The sequence below is a fragment of the Octopus bimaculoides genome, chromosome 22, assembly GCF_046866305.1.
Source record: "Octopus bimaculoides isolate indiv1 chromosome 22, ASM4686630v1, whole genome shotgun sequence".
In the NCBI taxonomy this organism is placed as follows: domain Eukaryota; kingdom Metazoa; phylum Mollusca; class Cephalopoda; order Octopoda; family Octopodidae; genus Octopus; species Octopus bimaculoides.
In genome coordinates this window covers 9,840,541-9,865,540 of record NC_142949.1, presented here as the reverse complement: position 1 = coordinate 9,865,540, position 25,000 = coordinate 9,840,541, and the positions used below count along the sequence as shown (strand labels likewise).

At 36.6% G+C, this 25,000-nt stretch overlaps 1 protein-coding gene and 1 pseudogene across 1 annotated transcript in view; one reads left to right on the top strand and one right to left on the bottom strand.

Annotated features, from left to right (window-relative positions):
- Nucleotides 1-4,645: 4,645 nt before the first annotated feature.
- The window catches only part of LOC106878540 (uncharacterized), a 333,146-nt gene continuing 312,791 nt past the window's right edge, over nt 4,646-25,000 (top strand). Inside the window, exon 1 of the mRNA XM_089339671.1 lies at nt 4,646-4,741. The gene's annotated coding sequence lies outside the window, so the exon portion shown is untranslated. The remainder of the gene's footprint in view (nt 4,742-25,000) is intronic.
- LOC128250575 (5S ribosomal RNA) lies at nt 16,211-16,329 on the bottom strand (annotated as a pseudogene).

Here is a 25,000-nt window from a genome sequence, read left to right as displayed (position 1 = left end):
GTCCGTGCATCACAAAAACACAATACATTAGTAATCCTCTGTTAAAGAGTGAGTACATCTTTTTGGGAGACCCTTTATATATATATATATATATATATATATATAAAAATATATATATATATATATATATATATATATATATATATATATATATATATATATATATATGTATATATATATATATTTACAGAAAACAAAAGATAATGGCATGTGAAGGAACAGCATTCAAGTGCATTAGTTTGCATTGAGGTGCATTTCACGCTTTGAGCTTACGCCCGTCAACAAAAAGGTCTGAGAGAAATGAAAATGGATAGAGAAAAAAGGTGTAGGGTTTAACAGTTCAACATGATGAAATGACCAGAAGAAATATTATATATACATATATATATTATGGTAAGAATGGATACATAATGGATACTATATATTTATTGATTCTAGAATGATTTGAACACACACACACATATATTTAATCTTGCGTTGGATATACGGTATTGTTCCTGTGGTCTTCCACCCTTATGTATCCATTCTTACCATAATTTGAATTCTAGCTCATGCTGAGCACTTCAACTCTAGCCCGTTTTATGTAATGTTATATTAACAATATCTAATTAAACAAAAAATTGACTAAGGTTGACTATACTTAAATTCGTCTGATGAACTTGATATTCACGTAATGCATGAGGTAGTTTATTCTGAGTACAGCAAGCAAAAATTTCTAGCGAAACAATTGTGGGAGATTTAAGCGCCTTTCGTTTGTTATTTATGATACTTGTGCCACACAATGAGTTTCTTAGTAATTTGATAATTGGTTGAATAAGTAGAATTGAGAATTACTTTACAACAATATCCAATTCCATGTATTAGTTTCTACGAGGATGGATTATTTTACTGTCTGCAGTGTATGATTCATCAAACCAATCGGTGACGTTCTACGCGTTGATACGCTTCGATTTTTAATGAATCCTTTTAATTGAAATACATGCATACATATACGAGTGTATATATATATATATATGCATTTATCTATCCTTCTGTATATATGTATGTACACACACACATGTATATGTGCAGTCTCAACACCACAATTTTCAGTTGCAGTTCAAGTCGGAGTTTTAGTGATAAACCAAACTGAGCACTCAGAGTACATATTCATTACATTACGTCAGTTCATGAAAACTCCCGGGGTATATTCTCCCCCTTCTCTCTGTATATATCTATATATATATATCTATATATGTATGTATATATATACATGCATACACATACATACACATACATACACATACATACACTTATCAACTCTCAATGTATTCTATTTAAAACACTCCACCGCTTATTCTCTCTCTCACTCATTTCCCCTCTCTCCTGCTTTCTATCCCACTATCTCTCTCTTTGTGTGTGTGTGTGTGTGTGTGTGTGTGTGTATGGATATATACACATACATCTTTATAAACGTATATACCATATTTATATATACATTTATATTTGCGTACTTCTACACACGCACACACACACACACACACACACATATATATATATATATATACACACAAATATATATACACACACACACACACACACACATACACACACACACACACACACACACACACACACACACACACACACACACACATATATATATATATATAACACACTAAAAGGGAAATAATTGGTTTTCCCGATAGAAATAATCTTAGGTTTAGCAGTTTAGTTAGAGAATGACATCGGAAGACGAAAAGAAAAAGGAAAACTTTGGTAAACATTTGTTTCAATTAAATTGATGTTAAGAGAAGTCAATAATAGTTAGTAGATTCAGAAGAGGATCTCGTTCTCTTCCAAAGACACAACCCGTGCTTATCTCGCTAATTCCTTTAATTACGGTTTTACACCGATTCATAAGCGAGATTTCATTAAACAAGATATATATGTAATGTTCAATTTATGCTGGAAACTATAATTATTTGAACACAGCTTGTTAATAACACTTTAAATTCATATCCAGTGTTCGAGTAAAACGAAAATTTGTATTTCAAATACAATAAGCAGATAGATTGCAATTTTTAATCAATTCACAGATACGAACAGCCATTTAAATATTTACACATCAACGCAAATTTACATATTCTCGTATGACGTTATGTACAGAACGAACGCCATCAGTAAACACCGCGGAGAAATCCACTTTATAATCTTTCGATTCGCTAGAAAAAGCAGTCAAATTTATCGAAACCACAAATTAACATGTTTAAAATCGTATCCAATTATTTGCTGGTATATTCAGTGATGTTCCATCTCCAATATCCGGTATTAGCTAAACACCTCCCGAGTAGCTACAGACCCAACTCATCTGAAAAATGTATGTGTTTATTTACCAATCGATACAGCAGTGTGAGAAAAAAATATCCAATATTCTCTTGTAAATCAAAGTTCCTTGTAATAAAGGAAACTGTCCAAGTGTTATTAGTTCATCTGTACTTAGTATAATCCCTGACGGAGAAAGAATATAATGAGCAGACATTCCTAAACATCAATATAACCAGAGAAGCCAGCAATGAAATCTCTCTGTCAAATGTCTCCGTTTGACCAGGAGTTCTTAAACATTTTTTTTTCAGCAGACCCCTTTAACGTCTCCAGCAGCGTCGAAGTGTCCCCTGTAAAGAATATTATATAAAATATATACACGAGAAGGGGCTGAAAAGTTCCTGGATTTGGGAAAAAGAAAATACAGAAGGAACGGTTAATAATGATTTTATTCAACATATTCCCCTCTCAGATTCACACATTTAATGCAGCGGTCCTTCAGTTTTTCTAAGCCCTGGAAAAGAACTTGGAAGGTTGGGCCTCCAAGCAAGGCTTTTGCAATACCCTTAAAGCCAGGAACTTTTCAGCCCCACCTTGTACATATATATATATATATATACATATACACTGTATATATATATATATATATATATATATATATATATATATATATATATATACAAACATACATATATGTGTATACATACGTACATACATACATATGTGTATACACACGTACATACATACATACGTACAAACACACACACGCGCGTATATATATATATATATATATATATATACACATACATATACTTATGCGCAGGCTTGGCTTGTGTGGTATGAAGTTTGTTTCCCACCCACATGGTTCCCGGTTCAGTCCCACTGTGTGGCCGACCAAAGCCTTGTGATTGGATTTGGTAGACGGAGATTGAAAGAAGCCCGTCAGTAGGGAACATTAATGCATAGGCTTCGAAAAATCTTTGCAAGCCTTACTAATATGTGTATTTTTGTGTATTTTAGGTAATGCGTAGAATAGACTTGGTCTGTATTTAAAATTGGATAAATAGTCAATGTCTTTTTAGTGAGGCCCTTTCCATGTATTTGAAGTTAGGAGGATAAGTTTTTAAGTGTCTTTTGTGGGTTAGAGTAATCTATTTTATAGTAAATATTGTTTTCCAACATGGAGAGTATTAAATTTTTATAGTACTCTGTGTTCATCACTACTACCGCACTTCCTTTATCGGCTTCTTTAATGGTTAGATTTATATCATTTTTTTAAAACTCGATTAGGTTTTTTTATTCATTTGTGTTGAGGTTGGATTTAATTCACTGTTTTTGTGGGGTATTAAATGGAAAATTGGTAATGTGTTCACAAAAGTCATCAAGTGCTTTATTTCTGCCTCTTGTAGGACAGTATTCGCTTTTGTTTTTTACTATTGAGTCACCTTCGCTGGTGTAGTTGTGAAGTGCTTCTGTAAGGCGCAATTTTCGGCAAAAATCCATAGTTATCCTTGATTTCATTCAGGTTCGATCTGCGAGGTGTTGGTGTAAACTTCAAACCTCTTGGTAGAATTTTAGTTTGTGTAGTACTTCGGATTTTCTTTGAGTTGATTATTTTCGGTTGTTCATGTATATTTTGTTCTATTTCACATCTCTGTTTCTCTGATTTAGGTCTAAAACATGGCTGTAGTAAGTGAATTGTTGTGGGAAGTCTGTATTGTATTTGGTTTGGTGTAGAGAAATTGGGTGTAAAGTGAGTCTGTGGTAGTTTGTTGTGGAGAGTTGTTATATTGTCTATGGTGGATGTAGTTTGGGTTAAATTTATTGTTAATTTTGTAATGCGGATAGAGGGAGACGTTATGCTGTCTAATTAGGTTGTGTCTAGTTGAATGCTTGAAGTATTCATGTTGAAAGTTAAGTCTCGGAGGCAAATTTTTCCATTATCTGCTAGATGATGGGGGGTAGATTGGTAGGTAATGTTTCTCGGAAGTTTTGGTTAGTCTGGAGACTTTTCTAAAGAACAAATCCGCTACCCACAATATAGACAGATGCAGGTCAGTGAACACATGAAAAGATGTGCTAGGAACCTTAAATCGAACTTCCTAATTTTCCCTTTTTATCAATGTTCACAGAACACCTCAGTACAGCAAAGATTAAATAAAGAGGCAACTTTCGTTAATAAATATCATCTACAACTCAATATGAACACAACTTAATACAGGACACTACTAACCTAATCATTGCATCACTTCCTGAACTTCTTACCTCATTTGCATGTAATCTTTTCACTTAGGTACTATTAGACCCAACACCGTTTGGAAATCGGTGTTCATTCAAATTCAGTGATCAGCTCTGACCATACCGGTATGTCTTTGAATCTCTATAATGATTCATAATGATTTTTATACTTCATAATTCCACCTCAAATCATCTAAGTGTATGTATATACCTTTGCTTTTCTTAAAAAAACCTTTATTTTTTTATATCTAATGTGCATTTTCTTTGGTATTCTTTTTACTTTTCCCCTATTTATACCACATGTAGTCTTTTTTTTTTCTTTGAAACCTATTTCTATTATATACATACATACATACATATATATATCTTGGACAAGAAAGTAAATTTCGAACGCAGTGTATCTGTGAAAGCAGCAAGAAAAGATTTAGTATTTACCCTTAGAAGACCAGAAAATGTTGCCGGCAACCTTTCCCCGTCTTCTATGGGTAAATACCCAATCTCTCTCTGCTGCTTTCACAGATACACTGCGTTCGAAATTTACTTGTCTGTAAAATACCAACAGTCGGCGCTTCCAAAGTTTGTTTATAAAATGTTCTCATATATATATGAAGGGGTGCTGAAGTGTTCCTGATTTTTGGTAAAAGAAAACACAGGAAGGTCAATTAATTACGATTTTCTTCAATATATACTTCTCCCAGATTCACACACTTATATGCAGCGGTCCTTCAGTTTTTATAAACCTTGTAAAAGAGCTCGGAAAGTTGGGTCTCCAACTGGGCCTTTCATGATACTCTTAAAGCCCGGAACTTTTCACCACCACTGGTGTGTGTGTATGTATATATATATATATATATATATATATATATATATAAAAGGATGTTTACTATTTTACACTTTTCTAGAAAAGTGTAAAATAGTAAACGTCCTGATAACCTGGAATACTTGTTATTCCCTAATATATTATAAATATTATTTAATACTATCGCCTATTCTGTTAGTATTTCTGGCACATGCCGGTTATGTACCTATCAGGTAGGATTGAACCAATAGAGTACCTATTCCCCGTAGGAGAGAATACACAAACTTAATAGTCCAGATTAAGAACTTTTTAAACAGAATACATTGGAAGGCCTACTTGCACGATAGCAATAAATATAATACCAACAAATTAGAAGATAATGACTACTTTAAAAGCAACTTTAAATCTTGATTACTTTGCACTACCTTCTTTCCTCACAGATTAATAACAGGTAAGATATATTTATTTATTTAATTTTATTGTATGTTATTTTAATTATTTTATTTGATGTAATTTTCTCTGCGTATACCATACCATGAGGTTATCCTGAAATAGGAATTGCTTATCTATTGGTAAATATCTCAAATTTGTAATTGTAATATTATATATATTTACATACATACTTATATATATACCTGTTTCTATATATATATATATATATTGCTGATTTCGCTTCCTCATTTCCAAGCTTTATTTCTCAGATCCATGCTCCTCAGTTTATCCGTAATCTACATTTTTAGATTCGTTTGACAACAACAATGCACGAATCTCAACTGAATTTATTCTTGTGCTGACGCCGAGGAAAGTGAATATTCACGGCACTTTTCGATAATGAGTTTGTTAATTCTATTGTGATGTTTAATCTCTCTCTTTTAGTTTCAAAATTGGTTTAGTTCTAACACTTGTGTATTAGGAGTATTTGGTAGTCACAAAGCACTAAAAGTCGAACCCGTATCGCTATCCGAAAGAAAGTAATAACTCAGTAACACGAACGCAATTCGCTTAAATATTGCTGACATCATTCAAAATATTAACCAGGATCAAATCTTTGGCACGCTTTTTCTGAAATAAGAAATCGACTTTTTACTTGGCGCTTTTTCGCCAATGACCAGCTGATAGCAGCAGAGAACCAGGGCAGAGTCTGTAACAGCAAGACAGTGGTCAACGTCGATGACGGCGATAGTAGCAGAATCACACCCGAGCCAGCTTCCTCTAAGAAACACACGACATCGACTACTGTTACATCTGACCCAACATGTTGTTATTGGCACTCCGTCGCTTACGACGTCGAGGGTTCCAGTTGATCCGATCAACGGAACAGCCTGCTCGTGAAATTAACGTGCAAGTGGCTGAGCACTCCACAGACACGTGTACCCTTAACGTAGTTCTCGGGGAGATTCAGCGTGACACAGAGTGTGACAAGGCTGGCTCTTTGAATTACAGGCACAACAGAAACAAGAAGAAAGAGTGAGAGAAAGTTGTGGTGAAAGAGTACAGCATGGTTCGCCACCATCCCCTGCCGGAGCCTCGTGGAGCTTTTAGGTGTTTTCGCTCAATAAACACTCAAAACGCCCGGTCTGGGATTCGAAACCGCGATCCTATGACCGCGAGTCCGCTGCCCTAACCACTGGGCCATTGCGCCTCCTCTGACCCAACAGCATCTCATATAAACTGCGAACTATCGTTCTTGTGTAAACATCTTTTCTTTGTCGTTCATAGCAACGATAACATTTATCTGTTAACGGTAAGAACAAATATTCTTGCATTTGCAATCTTAACAGAATTTGTGTTAATTCGATCCCTGTCAATTCGATACCAAATTGTAACACTGTTCAGGCATCCAGAAAACCACTTTATCGTAACACATGTATAAAAGTGTTCAATGAAGTGCTCGATGTCAATCTCTTGCCATTAACGCTTAAACGATGGATATCATCAACTGATATTCCCAAAACTTTACATGGATACGGCCATCATCAACTGACGACCAAGTGTCTACTTCGTCAAATGCTTCTAAGCGTAAGCGGTCCTTATCGGTAGGAGGAATCAAGTTGCAAATGGAAGATTTATATAGCAATGAAGAAGTCCTTTTTTTTTCTAACTTACCTTTATCATCAGATGAGGTAGAGGATGATGAGGATGATGCTCTAGTGAGCACAGAAGAAAGCGATGCTCCATCTAATTCTGCATGGAAAAAAAAAAAAAAGAAAATGCACCGAGCTTTCGCCATTTGTACATTCCTTTGACAACAACAGAATGAGAATCTCAAATGAATTGATACACGCTCTAAATATGCAAAGATAAGAGAATATTATACGGTACTTTTCGATTATGAGATTGTAAATTTTATTGTGCGAGAGACTAACAATTATTATAGCTTTTGTTCCTATTTGAAGTGAAAATGAGTATATAAAATAGAAGAAAAATAGACATTTTTTTTGGTGGGGTGTTTTTTGTCCGTTTGGCTCACAAATTCATGCAACCCTTTCCCACCGTTTGAGGGATAGTTAAGGTGGCAAACAAGCAGAGTCAATGGTATGTCACAAAATGGTTAGTATTTCTTCCGGATCTTTACGTTCTGAGTTCAAATCTCATGGTGGTCGATTTTGCCATTCATTTTTCGGGATCAATAAAATAAGCACAGAGGTCGATGTAATCGACTAGCCCCTTCCCTCAAAGTTGCTGGCCTAGTGCTAAGATTTGAAACTATTAGTTAATATTTCTTTGATTATTTGTTTACAATTATCTTTTTTTCTTTCTCTCATTCGCACTCCTTCTTTTCGTTCGTTCCTTCCTCCCTTCCTTCATGCTTTATAGTTTTTTCCTTCTGACGTATACTCTTTGCATTTAATCATAAATCCATACTTAATGCTATGGTTTAAGCTATGTTGTGTAAAGGAACAAAATAAAATGAAAAAAAAAAAAAAATTTTTTATTTCTGAAATACTACAAGGATTTATTCAATAGATAACATTTATACACCATTTAATTCTTCATAGTTTGATTCTCAATAGGTATATAGCCTCCCTTTGTTCTGCCAGAATGTATCGCAGAGCCATGTCGCCTGCAGTAAAAAATAACAACAAAAGCTATGCAATGTTTTCGATAGATTAGCTGACACAACACGCTGGATTGCATTGACGTTTTTTTTCTCTCTCGGTCTCTCTTTCTCTCTCCCTAAACAACAACGTCTAACAAAATGTTTAAACGTTTACACTACTAAACTATAAAACAATATTTTTAAAAGCTTCTTTTAGACATAAATCTGATTGTTGTTATTGTATTTCTTCTAGAGCAACCTACGCACATTTCACCCAGAATAATCATCGCTTTAATTCATTTTGATGATGAAAAATAACAATAACAACAATAATAGTAATAATAATAATAATATAAGAAAATGGTTAATATTACCGCTAAAAGCGGATCACTTGACCAGTTGTATTGTTAGGATAGTATTTAGCCGCCATTGTTGCGCTAAATTATCCGATTTGTCTGCCATCTTTTCATCTCGGTTAAACAAAGAAAAAATATACATAGGAAGCTTTTTTTTCCGTCCCTTTCCCCCCTGATTGTCAGTGTACACTGATTCAATGACAGGATTGTTGCATGACTCTCTAAATGGTTGTTTACTCTTCCTGAACATAAACATAAAACATACGCAGCAGCATTTCGGAGCTTTATCTAGAAACGTAGTCAATGTTTGATGTGATTTTATGTCTTAAATACTGACTTTTTAAATGGTTGTTTGTTGTTCATAAACAAGAACACTCAGACAAAGATTTCAGGGAGTTATTTTATTTATTAACGTAGTAGAATGGTCTCTATCAGTGGTTCTTGACTGGGGTCCACACGACCATGGAGGTTCATATAAGATTTTGTCGTTAAAATTCATGTGCAATAAGCTGGTTATACAATTCTATATTTAAGAGATGAGGAATTATGTACATTATTTACATTACTTACATTTGACGGATATTTGTCCTCATCTTATTTGCTGTTAACACAAAGTTTCGGCTGATATACCCTCCAGCTTCATCAGGCGTCTTGGGAAAATTTCGAACCTGGGTTCTCATTCCTTAGGTATTTTCGATATTATTATTATTATTATTATTATTATTAAGGTCCCTGCATGGAATCGAACTTGGAATCTTGGGTTAGTAGCCCATGCTCTTAACCACTACGCTATATGCCCGTGGTTATACTTCTACAATACACAAAATACTTCAACAGTTTCTTTTTATACAATTCCTAATAACATCGAATTATAAAAATGGATTTTTAAAATCATCAGATGTCTCTGAGGGTCCATCCTTGTAAAACGGGAATCAAAGGAGGTCAGTAGGTAAAAAATCAAAAGAAAAAGATTGAGAATCACTGGTCTGTAAGATTTCATGGCCTCAAACCTGACCTCTGTTATCTTTTGTTTGAGAGTGTGGAGATTTTCATGTTAAGTTTGAGCCCGTTTCGCGAGGATGGTGTAACACAAAGGGGTCTCTCATAAGCGTTAGTATGACAAAGGGCTGCACTATAGTTATGGATTTCTCTGCGAGTTCTGCGGCGTGGTTTATATAAATGGACCTGTTCCTCATTCTACAGATTCGTTAGACCGAAGATTATCCTGGTTTCTGTGATGTATAATCGACTAAGAAATTACGATACCACTCTCCACCAGGATAGGTCGCCAGTCCATTCCAGGGTTAAGGTCCCTAGCTATGATGGTAATCATTTTTAGATGACTGGACTCGAACAACATGAAAATGAAAGAATTTGCTAAATAAATTGAGCGTACCACCCAGTCGGAAAATCGAAATCATGATCTTGCGATCATGTGTTCAATGCCTCTAACCACCTAACCATGCTCGGTTGTACTCTGTGTAATATAAACGATGCTATGTTAAAAATAAGATCCCGCTGCAAAATGTAGAGATATTAGGCATCTTTAATAATCGCCTTCACATTCATTGTCCAGTTTGGTCTTTTGCCTGTCGACCGTTTTGGCTCAAATCACATCTGATTAAGTTGACCGATGGTCAAATGTAGTCCAGTTTCAAATGTCTCCCTCTTGTATGCCAGAATGTGGCACACGCATTCATAGAGAGAGGGAGAGAGAGAGAAGTCGTATGCATCGTCTGGCACTTCCAATGAAGCTTGCAAGTAAATGTATTCGGGAATACAAAGGATTAAGAAATATTTTCTTAAACTAATACACGATGCAAGCATGGCTGTGCTGTTAAACTCCTGTTGCTACCGCGTGGTTTCGGGTTCACTCTCACTGCTGGGCACTATGGGCAAATATCTTCTACAGTTCCGGCATGCGTGAATTTAGTAAATAGAAATCGTGGAGAAGCCTGTTGTATATCACACATACATACCTATGTATGTATGTATGTATGTATGTTTTATAACGGGGGTTCTGTGTATGTCACCTTAGTGCCGTGCACTAATACAGTGTGATATGTAGTACCACGGAACGGGGTGGACACCAACTGCCTCCATTTGATGTATTCCCAAATATCGTACCAACAGCTGTAACCAACCCAAAACGACTCTCAACGAACCATAACAACTTCTCAATTTCCTGCGATTTCACGATTTCACGAACGACACCTTTCGACTTCCTGCAATTTCTCGTCTTCCGCTCTGTCTAACACGTTGCTACTTATACGAGTTCGGCCAGTCCATTCTCGCAGGGGGTGTCATGATTCTCGCCATAACATCTCTCCTTTTGAGATTGACTTCTGGAGAAAGAGCAACTTTATTTAATTTTACTCTTTTTTTTTCTCCTTGTTTTGAGATTTTAATTTCCTCAGAAGTTTTAATACTTCTTTCGCTGAGGGACTATTTCTAGTGGTTCGGTTTGTTTACGTTTTCTGTTACTGATCCGCCTAGGTTCAACCTCTTTTGGCGTTGGAACATCGAACAAATCAAACTTCTATCGGTATTTCTTCTCTTTTTTTTCGGTATGTCGAATCTTCAACTGGTTCAAATGTTGTTTGTGCTCTCCTACTTGACCTTTCATTATGTACATCATACTGCATATTTTTTTCGTCACTATACCGTCCTCCCAACTTTGTCTTCCATTCTTATTTATTTTGAAATGAACTTTATCTCCCATATTGAAAAACTTTGTTTTCCCTATAAGATTTTTTTTTGTATCAATTTATCAAAACTTGATTTTCTTCCGGGCAAACATTAGCTCTGCGGGCGACTTGCCTGAACAGGTGTCCGGATTAGGTGCCGGAACAGGTGTCCGGATTAGGTGTAAACCCTTAAGAATTTAGTTAGTGCTTCATCATTGCCTAATTCAATTCCTGATTTTTTTAGTGCTCGCTTAAATGTGTCTATGAACCTTTCTCCTTGCCCATTTGATCTCGGGTGGTACGGTAGAGGAGAGATGTGATTGATTGCATATCTCTCACAGAAATGTTTAAATTCGTACCCCGATGATTGCGTTGCGTTATCCGATACTATAGTGTCCGGGACATGGTATCGCGCAAAAATTCGTGAAGGAACCTTATTGTTAACTTCGAGATTGGTTGACTGCATTTACATATCTCCGGCTACTTGGTATAGCAATCTACTATAATCAGATAATACATGCCATTACTGATTTCATTCTTGAAATCCCTGGGTGTCCCATATGAAATTCGCTTAATACACGCTTTTGTAGTCTGGCTGGCACTACAATTCTTTGTGCGTACATCAACCCTTTATCACACAGAGAAAAATGGCTTACATTTGTGTTACGTAATGTTTATTTTGTTTTACCGTCAACGCTTCTCTGATCTTTGCAATGAATTTGTCATTCTCCGATTTTAATCCCATAATAAACCCACTGGCTATTTGTGACACAAGCGTCTGAATAGACATTGACATTCTATATATCGTCGAAGTGAGATTCAGTTGTTATGCTGCCACTGGACATGTCGCTGAAGAATCTGTAGCGGGGTGAAATCACAGGATTTAGCAGTTCCAGTGGCTGTAGCTGACGATTCTCATCTGTCAATGATAATTACGCGTGCTTTTATGCACCACAAGTCCTTATGAAAGATCTTCTCGGGGAGTCTTTGTTCTAATACAGCTTCCACATTAGTTGGCCTGGGGTTACTGTAGAAGATACTTGTTCGATATGCCACGTAGTGGGACTGAACGTGAAACTTACCACACAGCCATGCATGACTCATTATGTTCTCAGTTCAAATTCCACCGGGTTCACCGTTGCCTTTTATCCTTTCGACATCTATAAAATAAGTACTAGGTGAGCACTGGGGTCGATGTAGTCATCGATCCTCTACCATTAAAATTGCTGCTTTTGTGTCAAAATTATAAAGACTTATTACAAAAGTGGAGATGTGGTAGAATCGTAAACGCGTTGGGCAAAACGCTCATCGGCATTTCTTCTTTTTCTTTATATTCCCAGTTCAAATTCTATTGGTGTCGACCTCACATTCTATCATTTCGAGTTCGATAAAATAAATACTTGGTGAACACTGAGGTCAATGTAATCGTCTATCCCCCACCCCTTAAACCTACCGGTTTTCTTGCAAAATTTGAAAGAATTATTACAGAATCTGTGCACTATTTTGATTTTCTATCTCTGTATAAAATCGAAATTTTCGATTTTATACTTAGGTAGAAATACTTTTCAGATTGTTAAATCAAAGCGGTTATGTGTAATAAACAAGGTCTTAAGGTCTCGGCTCGTTATTACTTCTCTCACTAAAATCAGAAATTCGTCTATAAGTAATATTTCAATCAAAGAATTGTCGTACAAGTCTTCTGTTCACTCCAAGACACACATTGGTTTTGATTTATAAAGCAGCAGTGAATGTACAATGGCCATGAACTCATCGTCTGGTTATATCGATATATTAGACAAAATTATCAACTCACCTATTAATTCTAATCTATTATTCTGTATAGATATATTCCGGTATTGATTTGTCAGAGCTAAAAATGAAAAACTTGGAAATTAAAATCGACAAGAAGGCTGACACTACATTAGAATTCTATATCGACTTGTAACTTAAATGTACACACTCACACACGTGTACGTGTGTGTATATATGTATGTGAGTGAGCATATATATCACCGTGTAGTATATATACACATACACAAACTTATATATGGATGTGCATATGTATGTACATTCATACATTCGTTATGTATGCATGTATATATATATATATATATATATATATATATATATATAAATATATATATATATGTCTAAGCGTGTGTTTATATACATATATATATATAGATCTATATCAATGCATATATAAACACATGCATACATATATATGTATATGTTCATAAATATGGATATATACGTATGTGTATGTAAGTGTCTATATGTGTGTGTACGTTTGTCTGTATTTCTCGTGGAATTGAAATATATTCGATAAATGTACCAAATTTAAATTAAAATATATAACACATGCACACACGCACACACTCATGCACACACATATATATATGCGAATACAGAAAAGAAAGCAATCCCCCTTCTACCATAGCTATATATATATATATATATATATATATATAAATATATATATATATATATAACATATATATATATATATACACACACACACACACACACACACACACACACACACACACACACACACACACACACACACACACACACACACACACACACACAAAAGAGCTGATGTTTGTGTGTCGTCCAAATATTTATTAAATAATTCTCCGAGTATATTTACATATTTGAAAACAAATAATGCAAGTAACAATGGTTTTATTTTGTAAAAGACAATATATTGTTTCTTCCAATGAAAGTCATTTTGTAGCGTTTAAAACAGTAGGAGCACTTTTAACGGAGTTAATGAAAAGTGGGTAATGCTTTTGGTAGTAGGGGTAGACATAGTGGTGTTGGGAGAGGTGGAGGTGGGGTGATGGTGATAGTGGTGTGGCGGTGGGGTTGTTGGTGTCGGTGGTGGTGCTGTTGGTGGTAGAAGTGATACTAGAAGTGGTAGTGGTGGTAGTGGTTGTTTTAGTGGTAGAGATAGTTTTAGGAGTGGTTGTAAATGTGGTGGTGGTGGTGGTGGGAGAGGTAGGTGATGGTGATGGTCATAGCTGTGTTGCTGGTACTGGTGGCGGTGGTGGTGGTAATAGTGGTGTATTCGGTGGTGGAGATGGTTTTAGGTGTGGTAATAGATATGGTGGTGGTGGTAGGAGAGAAGGGAGTAATGGTGATGCTAGTGATGATGGTGATGGTGCTGGTGCTAGAGGTAGTGGGGATAATGGTGATAGATGTTGTGATGGTGGTGGTGGGTGTAGTAGTTGTGATGGTGGTTGTAGTGGTGGTGATGGTGGTAGTGGTGGTGATGGTGGTAGTGGTGGTGATGGTGGTGGCGATGGTGATGGTGATGGTGGTAGTGGTGGTGATTGTGGTGGTGGAGGAATTCTAGAAGTGGTGGTGGTGATGGTGGTAGAAAGGCTGACGGTGCTGGTGGTGGTGATTTCTGTCGATGGCAGTGGAGGTTCGACCATGTGGATTCAATTGTCCAGTCATCTGAATTCCCTGCTCATTGAATTAACGCGTAAGTGGATGAATATTCCATAGTCACGTATGCCCCTAGAATGTGTAACAAGGCTTGAATCTTTTTTTAATTACAAGTACAATCCAACCGACGGGCTTCCATACAGTTTCCACCAACCCAATTTCGCGTATAGGGTATGAGTCGAACTGAGGCTATGCAAAATGGTAACGTAGCAGTTCAACAAAAAAAGACCGATAGAATAAGTACTGGTGTCGATTTGTCCGACAAAAATTCTTCAGGACGGTGCCCCAGTATGGCCACAGTCTAATGACTGAAATCAGACATCAGATTATGTTCCAAAATAAGTACCAGTCATGCACTGGGGCCGATGTAATAGTCTTATCCCTTTCCCCGTCTGTCAGAATTTGAAACCAATACATAGGGACTTCAAGACGGCGAACTGGCTGAATCGTTAATGAGATGGGCAAAATGCTTAGCGGCATTCTGTCCGTCTTTGCGTTCTGAGTTCAATTTCTGCCGGGATCGACTTTACCTTTTATCCTTTCGGGGTCAGCAAAATAATTACCAGGGTCTATGTAATCGGCTTACCCCTTCACCAGAAATTGCTCGCCTTGCGCCAAAATTTGTAACCAATACTTAAAGACTTCCTTCTCCGTTAACATGGGACTAATGATGGGTCTATGCTCATTGTGTCCATAAGGGCCACAAAGTTGCTACTGGAAGAGGGTACGTACCTCTAGTAGTTAACGTGAAATTCTTTTAGTTTGTCTCAGGGAACGCTTCTAACTTTAGGGGTATAAAATTTCGTTTTATTTTTTTTATCCTTTACGTGATTCAGTTATTGGGTTGTGGCCATGCTAGGGCACTACCTTGAAGAGTTTTAACCGAACGAATATACCCTCTTTTACTTGTTTCAGTCATTTGACTGCGGCCATGCTGGAGCACCGCCTTTAGTCGAGCAAATCGACCCCAGGACTTATTCTTTGTAAGCCTAGTACTTATTCTATCGTTCTCTTTTGCCGAACCGCTAAGTTACGGGGACGTAAACACACCACCATCGGTTGTCAAGCGATGCTGGGGGGGACAAACACAGACACACACACACACACACACACACACACACACACACACACACACACACACACACACACACACACGACAGGCTTCTTTCAGTTTCCATCTACCAAATCCACTCACAAGGCTTTGGTCGGCCCAAGGCTATAGTAGAAGACACTTGCCCAAGGTGCCATGCAGTGGGACTGAACCCGGAACCATGTGGTTGGTAAGCAAGCTACTTACCACACAGCCACTCCTACGCCTATAAGTGTGTGACGCTTACAGCATCTAGGTTTCCCAAGCGGTCACCCATCTAAGTACTCACTAGGCTTGACGTTGCTTAACTTCGTTGATCGGACGAGAACCAGTGCTTTCAACGGGATATGGCCGTAAGCCAGTAAGTACCCAAGTACTTATTTTCTAAAAGTCTGGTACATTGTTCTCTCAATCACGTTTGCCGAACTCCTAAGTTATGAGACATAAACAACAAACAAACACCGGTTGTCAAACGATGGTGCCCCCCCCACCAACACATAGACACGTACGCATGCGCACACACACACACACACACACACACACACACACACACACACACACACACACACATGTATGGTATATTCACCAATTTAAAGATGTGATTTTCTCTATTCTTATTCTTGTCTTACACTCCGAATTTCATGACATTCTTCTAAGTGATATTTGAATTTACTTATCAGACACGAAGAATTAATTATGACTGTCTCTTCTTGTATTTATTGTTATCTGATTGTTGGATATAGTTAACCAAATTCCTTTAACATCGAGTACTTTATAGATATCTGTCTCGATTTATTAATCTCTTTTACTTCTTAAACACACACACACACACACATACAAGCTTTAAGCTTATAAAATTCTATAATTATTATTTACAGACTTGTAAAAATCGACACAGCTTAAAAAAAAAACATTCACAGTAAAAACACAAAAGTTTGTTTGCAAAAACAATTACGAACTAATTATAGTTCTTAAATCTGACAAAAAAGCAGGTAGGTTCGCAAGTGTAATCGGTAGCACACTTGGTCGTGTAAACAAAGAGGTATGAGTTCGAGTCCCACGCGTACGGAAAACCTACTTTTTTCTGCCGAAGGCTTATACACCCCATTATTAGACCATTTTCCTTGGTCATTGCGTGGGGATATTTACAAAATTGTAAAAATCGACACTGCTTAAAATATTAATTCGCAGTAAAAGAATATATATATATATATACACAGAGAGAGAGAGAGAGAGAGAGAGAGAGATTCAGTAGGGTATATAATACCACTTGCTAAAATTAGAGTCAATGCTCCATAAACTCACGATAAATATTTATTGAGTAAGAAAACAGAGAGATCTAATGGCTACAAATTAATTTAGTAATTGGTTAATATGTTGATTAATTGATAAATTAATTTGTATCCATTAGATCTGTCCGTTTTCTAACTCAATAAAAATGTCTGATATCTTACGATATTCTATATAATATATTCAATGGAGGATTTTCTCTTCAAAAGTTAATATATTAAACCAGTGTATCTTGGTTAAATATCTCTATAAGAGCTTTCAAAATCCTCATTGAGACTATATATATATATATATATATATATATATATATATATATATATATATATATATATATATATATATTATTCAAAGGAATTCCAAATCTGTCTGTCTGTTTATGTTTTATTTATATTCTTATAATATTAACGTAGGATATAGAATACATAATATATTCAGTAAAATAAAATGAAGTATTGATTGTCTTATTGAATAAATGAAATATTGAATATTAAATATGAAGTATTGAATATTAAGGGACTAGTATACTTTCTTGCATTTTAGCAATCTTCAAGGACCCACGCTGTGACGGGAGTGTTGACAACTGTAGTTGCCTGGCTGTCTTTTCTCCTTTATATACATTCCTGTGGACAGCAGTGGTAGTTGTTGGCTATTTTTAGAGATGATGCCAAACCATTTTTCAATGTCTATTTTTAGAAATGATGACAGCAGTACTTTTTAGAGATTTTTTGCATTTTAGTTATAGGAATAAGATTTTAAAACCCCAAATAAGATTAATTTAATTATTGTTTGCTAAGCTTGGGTTTGAATTTCTTAATGAAGTCTTTTTTTCTTTTGCTTCCTCTCAATTTCATTCAGGTTGTAAAGTTTATTACCTGGCCAGACAGGTAATGCACTATCAGAACGCTCGCGTGTGCATCGACAACAGATTAAAAATCCAGAAGTCCGCCAAATACCACTGAGTAACCATCTGGCAACATGTGGTCGAAAAACTTTTATGATATTTCCATTTCATAAACTTTACAACCTGAATGCAATTGAGAAGAAACAAAAGGTAAAAGACTTCATTAAGAAATTTAAACACTTTATTTCACGTCGGTCCAGTTCACTCAGTTGTAGAAACGCGTTGTAGAAATGAGTCACTGGTGCCAAGCTGCATAAGTCCCTTTGCGTTTCTCTTGAATAACTGCATTGGTGGGGAGAGGGGAGACTGGTATGCATGGGCGGCTGCTGGACTTGTGCCTCGGAAGGGAACTTTCTAGGTGCAACCCCATGGTCGTTTATGACCGAAGGGAGTCTATACCTCTACGTATATATATATATATATATATATATATATATATATATATGCGACTAGTTTCTTTCAGTTTCCGTCTATCAAATCCACTCAAAGCTTTAGTCGGTCCGGGACTTTTGTAGAAGACACTTGAGCGAAGTTCCAAGTAGTGGGACTGAACCTGATCCCATGCGGCTAGGGAGCAATCATCTCACCTCACAGCCATGCTTGTGCTTTGCAGAGTATATTCTCACTTTTTCATATTCAATTTCAGAACAAACCACTATCTATAACCTACATGTATAGATTTTTTTCTAATTGATTTCTGTCGATTATTCCCGATTGCTGACCTCTAGAAATCTCAATCTGTACCTCAAGCCCCTTATTATTGCAGATAGTTTTTAAACGAGATTCACGCGTATTTCTCGTACAAGCGTTACTCGCTATAAAATATTCTTTTATTTTTGCAAATACAGTCATATATCTTCTGCTAACCTTTTATGACAAGTAGTAACTTATACGTAACGGCGAAGTCTGTTAATTTGATGGTTTGCATACGTGGAATGCGTGGTGTGTGTGTGTGTGTGTGTACTTTTTTCTCTTTGTGAAGCCAAATATTATGCCAGATGTTCTTGCTTTTCTATGCAGTCTACGATTCAGTTCCAAACCGAAATAAGTTGAAACACGGTTGATATAAATCTAAGTTTGGTTATTGATGCATTCATTTTGATTGTCTCATGCACTAGTGCATATTGCCTTCCAATGAAATGCAAATCTCTCCTGCTTGGCGTTTTGAAACAGCATGTAATTATGTAGAGATCGAAGGATGTTTTCAGTGCATATTGCATTACTAATGCAGTTGGTGCATAATGAAAATCATTCTTACCGCTGATCGACTGAGATCTAACTCGCATTAAATCACAAGCTGTATTATTTCTCTTGTAAGGTGTTGTAGTTGTAAGGAATAGTGCTGAAGCATTTTGGTAATTCTACTAAGGCATTTTGGACATTCTACTTATAAAGCCGATTATTCGTATGCGTAGCTGCTACATATACCTTTATAGCTTTATCTACTTCGAGTTTTTAAGTTCTAACGATGTCAACAACATGCAATTCTTGCTGATAAGAACAAAGCTTTTAAAACGGACGGGGAAAATTCGATGGGCTGCTTTGGTGGTATAATGGTTGAATGTCTTTCATTCTCATAGAAGGTGTGTGCTCGAGTCATCCAGGCAGCTTTCGACTTTTTTCCACCCAAGGGAAATTTTAACCCTTAATATTCTCCAAGCTAATATTTAAAGAATTATTGGCGGTGAATTGGCAGAATCGTTAGCACGCTGGGCAAAATGCTGAGCGGCATTTCGTCCGTCTTTACGTTATGAGTTCAAATTCTGCGAAGACCGACGTTATGTTTCGGGGTCAATAAAATAAGTACCAGTTGAATACGGGGGTCGATGTAATCGCCCTACTCTCTCCTTCGAAATTGCTGGCTTTGTGTCAAAATTTGAAACTAATATTTAAAGCGTTACCTACTTTGAGTTGCACCATTAAAAATGAAATATTTCATACCTCTTGCAGTTTCTAAATTCTTATCGCGTAAACAAGAAGCACCATTGATTTTTCTAAAACTAAATTTACTGAAAATAATATCTTTGAAATCAGAGGGGAGCGCTCACAACCATAATATGAAGACCGGGAAGAATAACTGAGTAGTATTCCTCATCTTCTTTGGCCTTTTGTTGTTCTACTGCTACTACAACAGGCACTCCGTCGCTTACGACGATGAGTATTCTACTCGATCTGATCTACAGAACAGCCTGCTCATGAAATTAATGCGCAAGTCAAGTAACTGAGCGCACCTCAGACACGCGTCTCCTTAACGTAGTTCTCAGGGAGATTCAGTATGACACAGAGCATAACAAAGCTGGCCCCGTTTGAAATATAGGTACTACTCATTTTTGCCAATTGAGTTGAGTAGAACAACGTAACATAAATTTTCTTGCTCAAGGAAACAATGTGCTGCGGAGTAACGTACTCACGACCTGACGATTGTGAGCCGTATTACCCAAACCGCTAAGCCACGCGCCTTTATTTTAATACCATAAATTCCACAAGCTTTTGTTTTTCAATCATTTGTTAGTAATTTTTTTTAAAAATACAGCGAGCAAAATGAAGCTAATTTCAAAGAGGACAAATATCAAAAGAGATTGAATTCATTCTTGAACAGTACAGAAAACTGGTTAACATTGTTGTCATTCCTAAAAAGAAGGGTGTCATTCTATTTTTCGATTCTTTGTAACAGACAAATAGATAGTTTCGAATTATGTTCGTGATTTTTGAAATGTATTTATACGTTTGTTGACACATAAATTTGATATGTGAGGCATCAGAAACCATTGTCTGTTTTGTTTGCTATTGAAATTTATCAACATGGTGTCCAAAAATGAAAATCTTCAATGCTAACTGAGACAAAAGAATAAGTTAACGCCATTCTTAGCTTGGGTAACGCGCCTGGCTAGAACAACACAATGATATCAGCAATGATAATTTCGACGGAAGAGATGGGGGAAGCAGATAATGGTGATAGTAGCAATGGTTGGGAAGGTAGGGAGGGGGGGGTAGTTGTCAAAGAAGGTGGGGGTGAGGCTGGAGGTTGGGGAATAAATGTAGGAAACAGGATGGAAGCAGTGGAGAAGGAATGTGATACATATTCTGCCGAGCACAATTGAAAATTGAAATGACGTTGTCGACACTTCGGTTCGTCAATGGCTGCATCATTAAAACAACGACGATTACTACTACTACTACTACTACTACTATTACTACTACTATAAATAATCTTATAATTCTGCTTGTCATTGCGTTACTTAGCCCGTCGGTAACGCTTTCACGTTATTAGAGAAAAAAGAGGGAGAAAGGAAAGAGGGAGGGAGAGAGAAAAGAGGGAGGGAAGGAGAAAAGAGGGAGAAAGAAGCGTCTATGACATGAGGTAGAGAGAATGTAATTGTAACGCTTTCACGTGATTAGTTGACGAGAAAGAGAGAAGGAAAAAGAAGATAAAGCGAAGAGAGACAGAAAAAGGGAGAGAGAGAGAGGAGGGAGCGAAAAGGGGAGAGAGATGGTGGTGGAGATGGTGCAGGTGGTGGTGATGGAGGTGGCGGTGGTGCATGGATAGTAAAAAGTGTATTTTTCTTATAATTGAACTAAGTTTTTTTTATATCACCTATTACTTAACGCATGCGCATAAGTGCAATTCCATGAAATATTCACGCTTATTTATGTGGCAGATATATGCATTTTAACTAAAGGTTGTATCATGTGTACAGGATATTATTTTGTTTTTGGGAAAAATGATAAAATAAGAGTGAATATTTATTTTATGAGCGCTGGGTATTAAGTCAATAAAATTGTCCATAAAGTATATAAAGTGTATAAATAAAGTGCATTTAATAATCATCGTATTCCAATTTCTTTCACTTTTCAATGATTAGCAGATGAGCGACTCTCATTCTATACAGACACAACACAGGCTACGTTTTCAGAAATAACCCAATAAGTTTGCTGTTAATTTCGTGAAATATTAACGGGTCTCGTTAGTAGTAGTAGTAGTAGTAGTAGTAGTAGTAGTAGTAGTAGTAGTAATAATAATAATAATCCTTTCTACTATAGGCACGAGGTCTGTAATTTTTTTGGCGGGGGACAGTCGATTAGATCAACCCCAGTACACAACTGGTACTTATTTTATCGACTCCGAAAGGATGAAAGGCAAAGTCGACCTCGGTGGAATAATGATAATAATAATAATAATATCAACATCAAATGAGGCATCTTTCAAGGTGACTCCCTCTCCCCATTACTCTTTTGCATGGCACTGATCTCACTCTCAAACGAACTAAATAACACTAGGTATGGGTTAAAAGTTTACAATACGACAATAAACCATCCATTTTATATGGACGGTCTGAAGCTGTTGGTTAGAAATGACGAAGAGCTAGTAGGGTTGCTAACAACTGTTAAAGAATTCAGTAAGAAGAAAGCTCAGACGAACAGTTTCCATTAAATTAGATACTGACATTACCATTAAGGAGCTTGACCCACAAGAAAATTACAAATACCCGCGGATAAACGAAGGAGATGGTATAAAACATGCTACTATGATGGAAAAAAATAAGAAAAGAATATTATAGGAGAATAAGACTCATACTAAAAACTGAACTCAACTCTAAAAATCGCATCGAAGCCATTAACACCCTGGAACTTCCAGTTGCCCAATACAAATTTAACATCAATAACTGGAATCTTGCAGAGCGCCAACGCCTGGACAGGAAAGCAAGATGTTCTACGAACATACACCACCCAAAAGCAGATGTTGATCGCCTGTACCTACCAAGAAGTAATGGGGGAAGAGGAACGATGCAGGTAGAACTGTGTTATAAGACCTCCACAATAGCAGTGAACAGGTACTTGTCTAGTAGAGAGGACTGGACGCTGCGGCTTGTGTGCAAACACGAAAGTAGCAAAAAATCACATTCTATTGTCAAGGAAGCTTGCAAATTCGCCAGGAGACTTGGCATTAACCCTTAAATAGTTGAACTTGAAACCACTGCCACATAACAAGCAAAATGGATCAAGCAGACTGCAAAAAAGAACGGGCAGAAACAAATTGAGGAGCGATGGAGCCAAAAGCCTCTGCATGGATAGTATATACTTTGAAATCGAAATGCTGATATAGATCAAGCAACAACCCATCAGTGGTTGAGAAGTTCAGGACTGAAAGCAGAGACTGAAGGTTTCATATTGGCGGCACAAGACCAAATCTCGCTCACAAAAAACTACCAGGTTAACGTTCTTCAAAACGGTTGTGACCTTAAATGTAGATTCTGCGTCACACTTGGCGAAACAATAGACCATTTCGTCTCGGGATGTCCTGTGCTGACGCCAAACGAATACAAAAATCGCAACGATAGGGTAGGATAGTATTTACATCGGAAAACATGTAAACACTACCAATATAAACACTCCTGCTTACTGGAATGACCATCGTCCTTAGCCAATGGTTGAAGGTAAAAATGTCACCATCCTCTGGGATTTTCCAGTCAACACCGACAGAACGATCCAGGTTAATCGACCAGACATAATAATCATTAAAGACAAGGAAGAATATACTTGTAGACTAATAAATGTAAGTGTTCCCACTGATAAAAATATATCTGTAAAGGAATTTGACGAATTAAGTAAATATAAAGACCTGGAAATTGAAATACAAAAGATGTGGCATCTTAAAGCGAGAACTGTTCTTGTTATTGCAGGTGCCCTAGGTATTATAAAAAGGGGATGTCAGAAACATCTAGATAAGATCCCAGGAGAATCATGTCTCAGAGAAAACCAAAAGATTGTACTGACGAGTACTGCCAACATCTTTAGAAAAAGCCTATCCATTTAAATGTCTGTGTTGTATTACATGAAGATATTTTGCTACTTCTCCTCTCAAAGCTTTCAGTCGCAATGCAACATCTCTTATCCTTCACTCGCCCCAGGACGCTGGGTGTGTCTCGGCAAGTGACTGTAACAAAATGATTCATTCCGAGCTGTGGCCGTTTAATTTTACTAGCGAACAAATGTCCCAGTACATTGTAGTGATCAGGCCTTTTAAGGCGAGATCGAAACCGGCTGCTCTTACTACAACTGATCCGATTCACATACCCCAACCAAATCTATTCCCAGACTCTTTAACATCACATGGGTTGGAGATTGATGTGGATAAATCTAGTAGGGATTACACAAGTTTTCACATCTCTGATAATCGTAACGACAACAAACGCGAACATTTTCGCCACCATCTTTGCCTTACAATATGGAGAGTAAAATGGTTGTAAATATTGAAGAAAAATAAAAAATTGTACAATTATAAAACCAAAACCAATCCCTATTAAAGAAGGAATATTCCACGGAGGAATATTCCGCATACTTTTTCTTTCTTCTTTTTGTACCGATGTCGATATTCTAAACCAGATTGGACATATTTTCAAAATGCCATCGAGGAACAATGAGCTATCTGTTTTATATGGATGACGTCAGACAGTTTGCAGCAAATAACGGAAAACTCGATATTTTGTTATAATGAACTGATTCTGAAACGGAATTGGTATAAAATTATGTTTAGAAGAATGCACCGAGGTCACAGTGAAGGGAGAGAAAACCAATAAAAGCCACTGATATTATGTCAGATAAAGAAACAAAGCGTAGAAAACAGACTTAGAAATACTTATTAATCAATGAACTAGAACAGAATGTTAGAAACAAAGGAATGATGAGTTTTAACCCTTTTGTTATATTTCTGTTGAAATATACTGCCGTTTTATCAATTAATTTGGTAAAACAAAGAACTTAGTGAAGTAAGTTTGTCATAATAATCTGCTTTCTCGAACAAAAATTACTACTGACTTTTGATTAAAAGTTTTAATTTA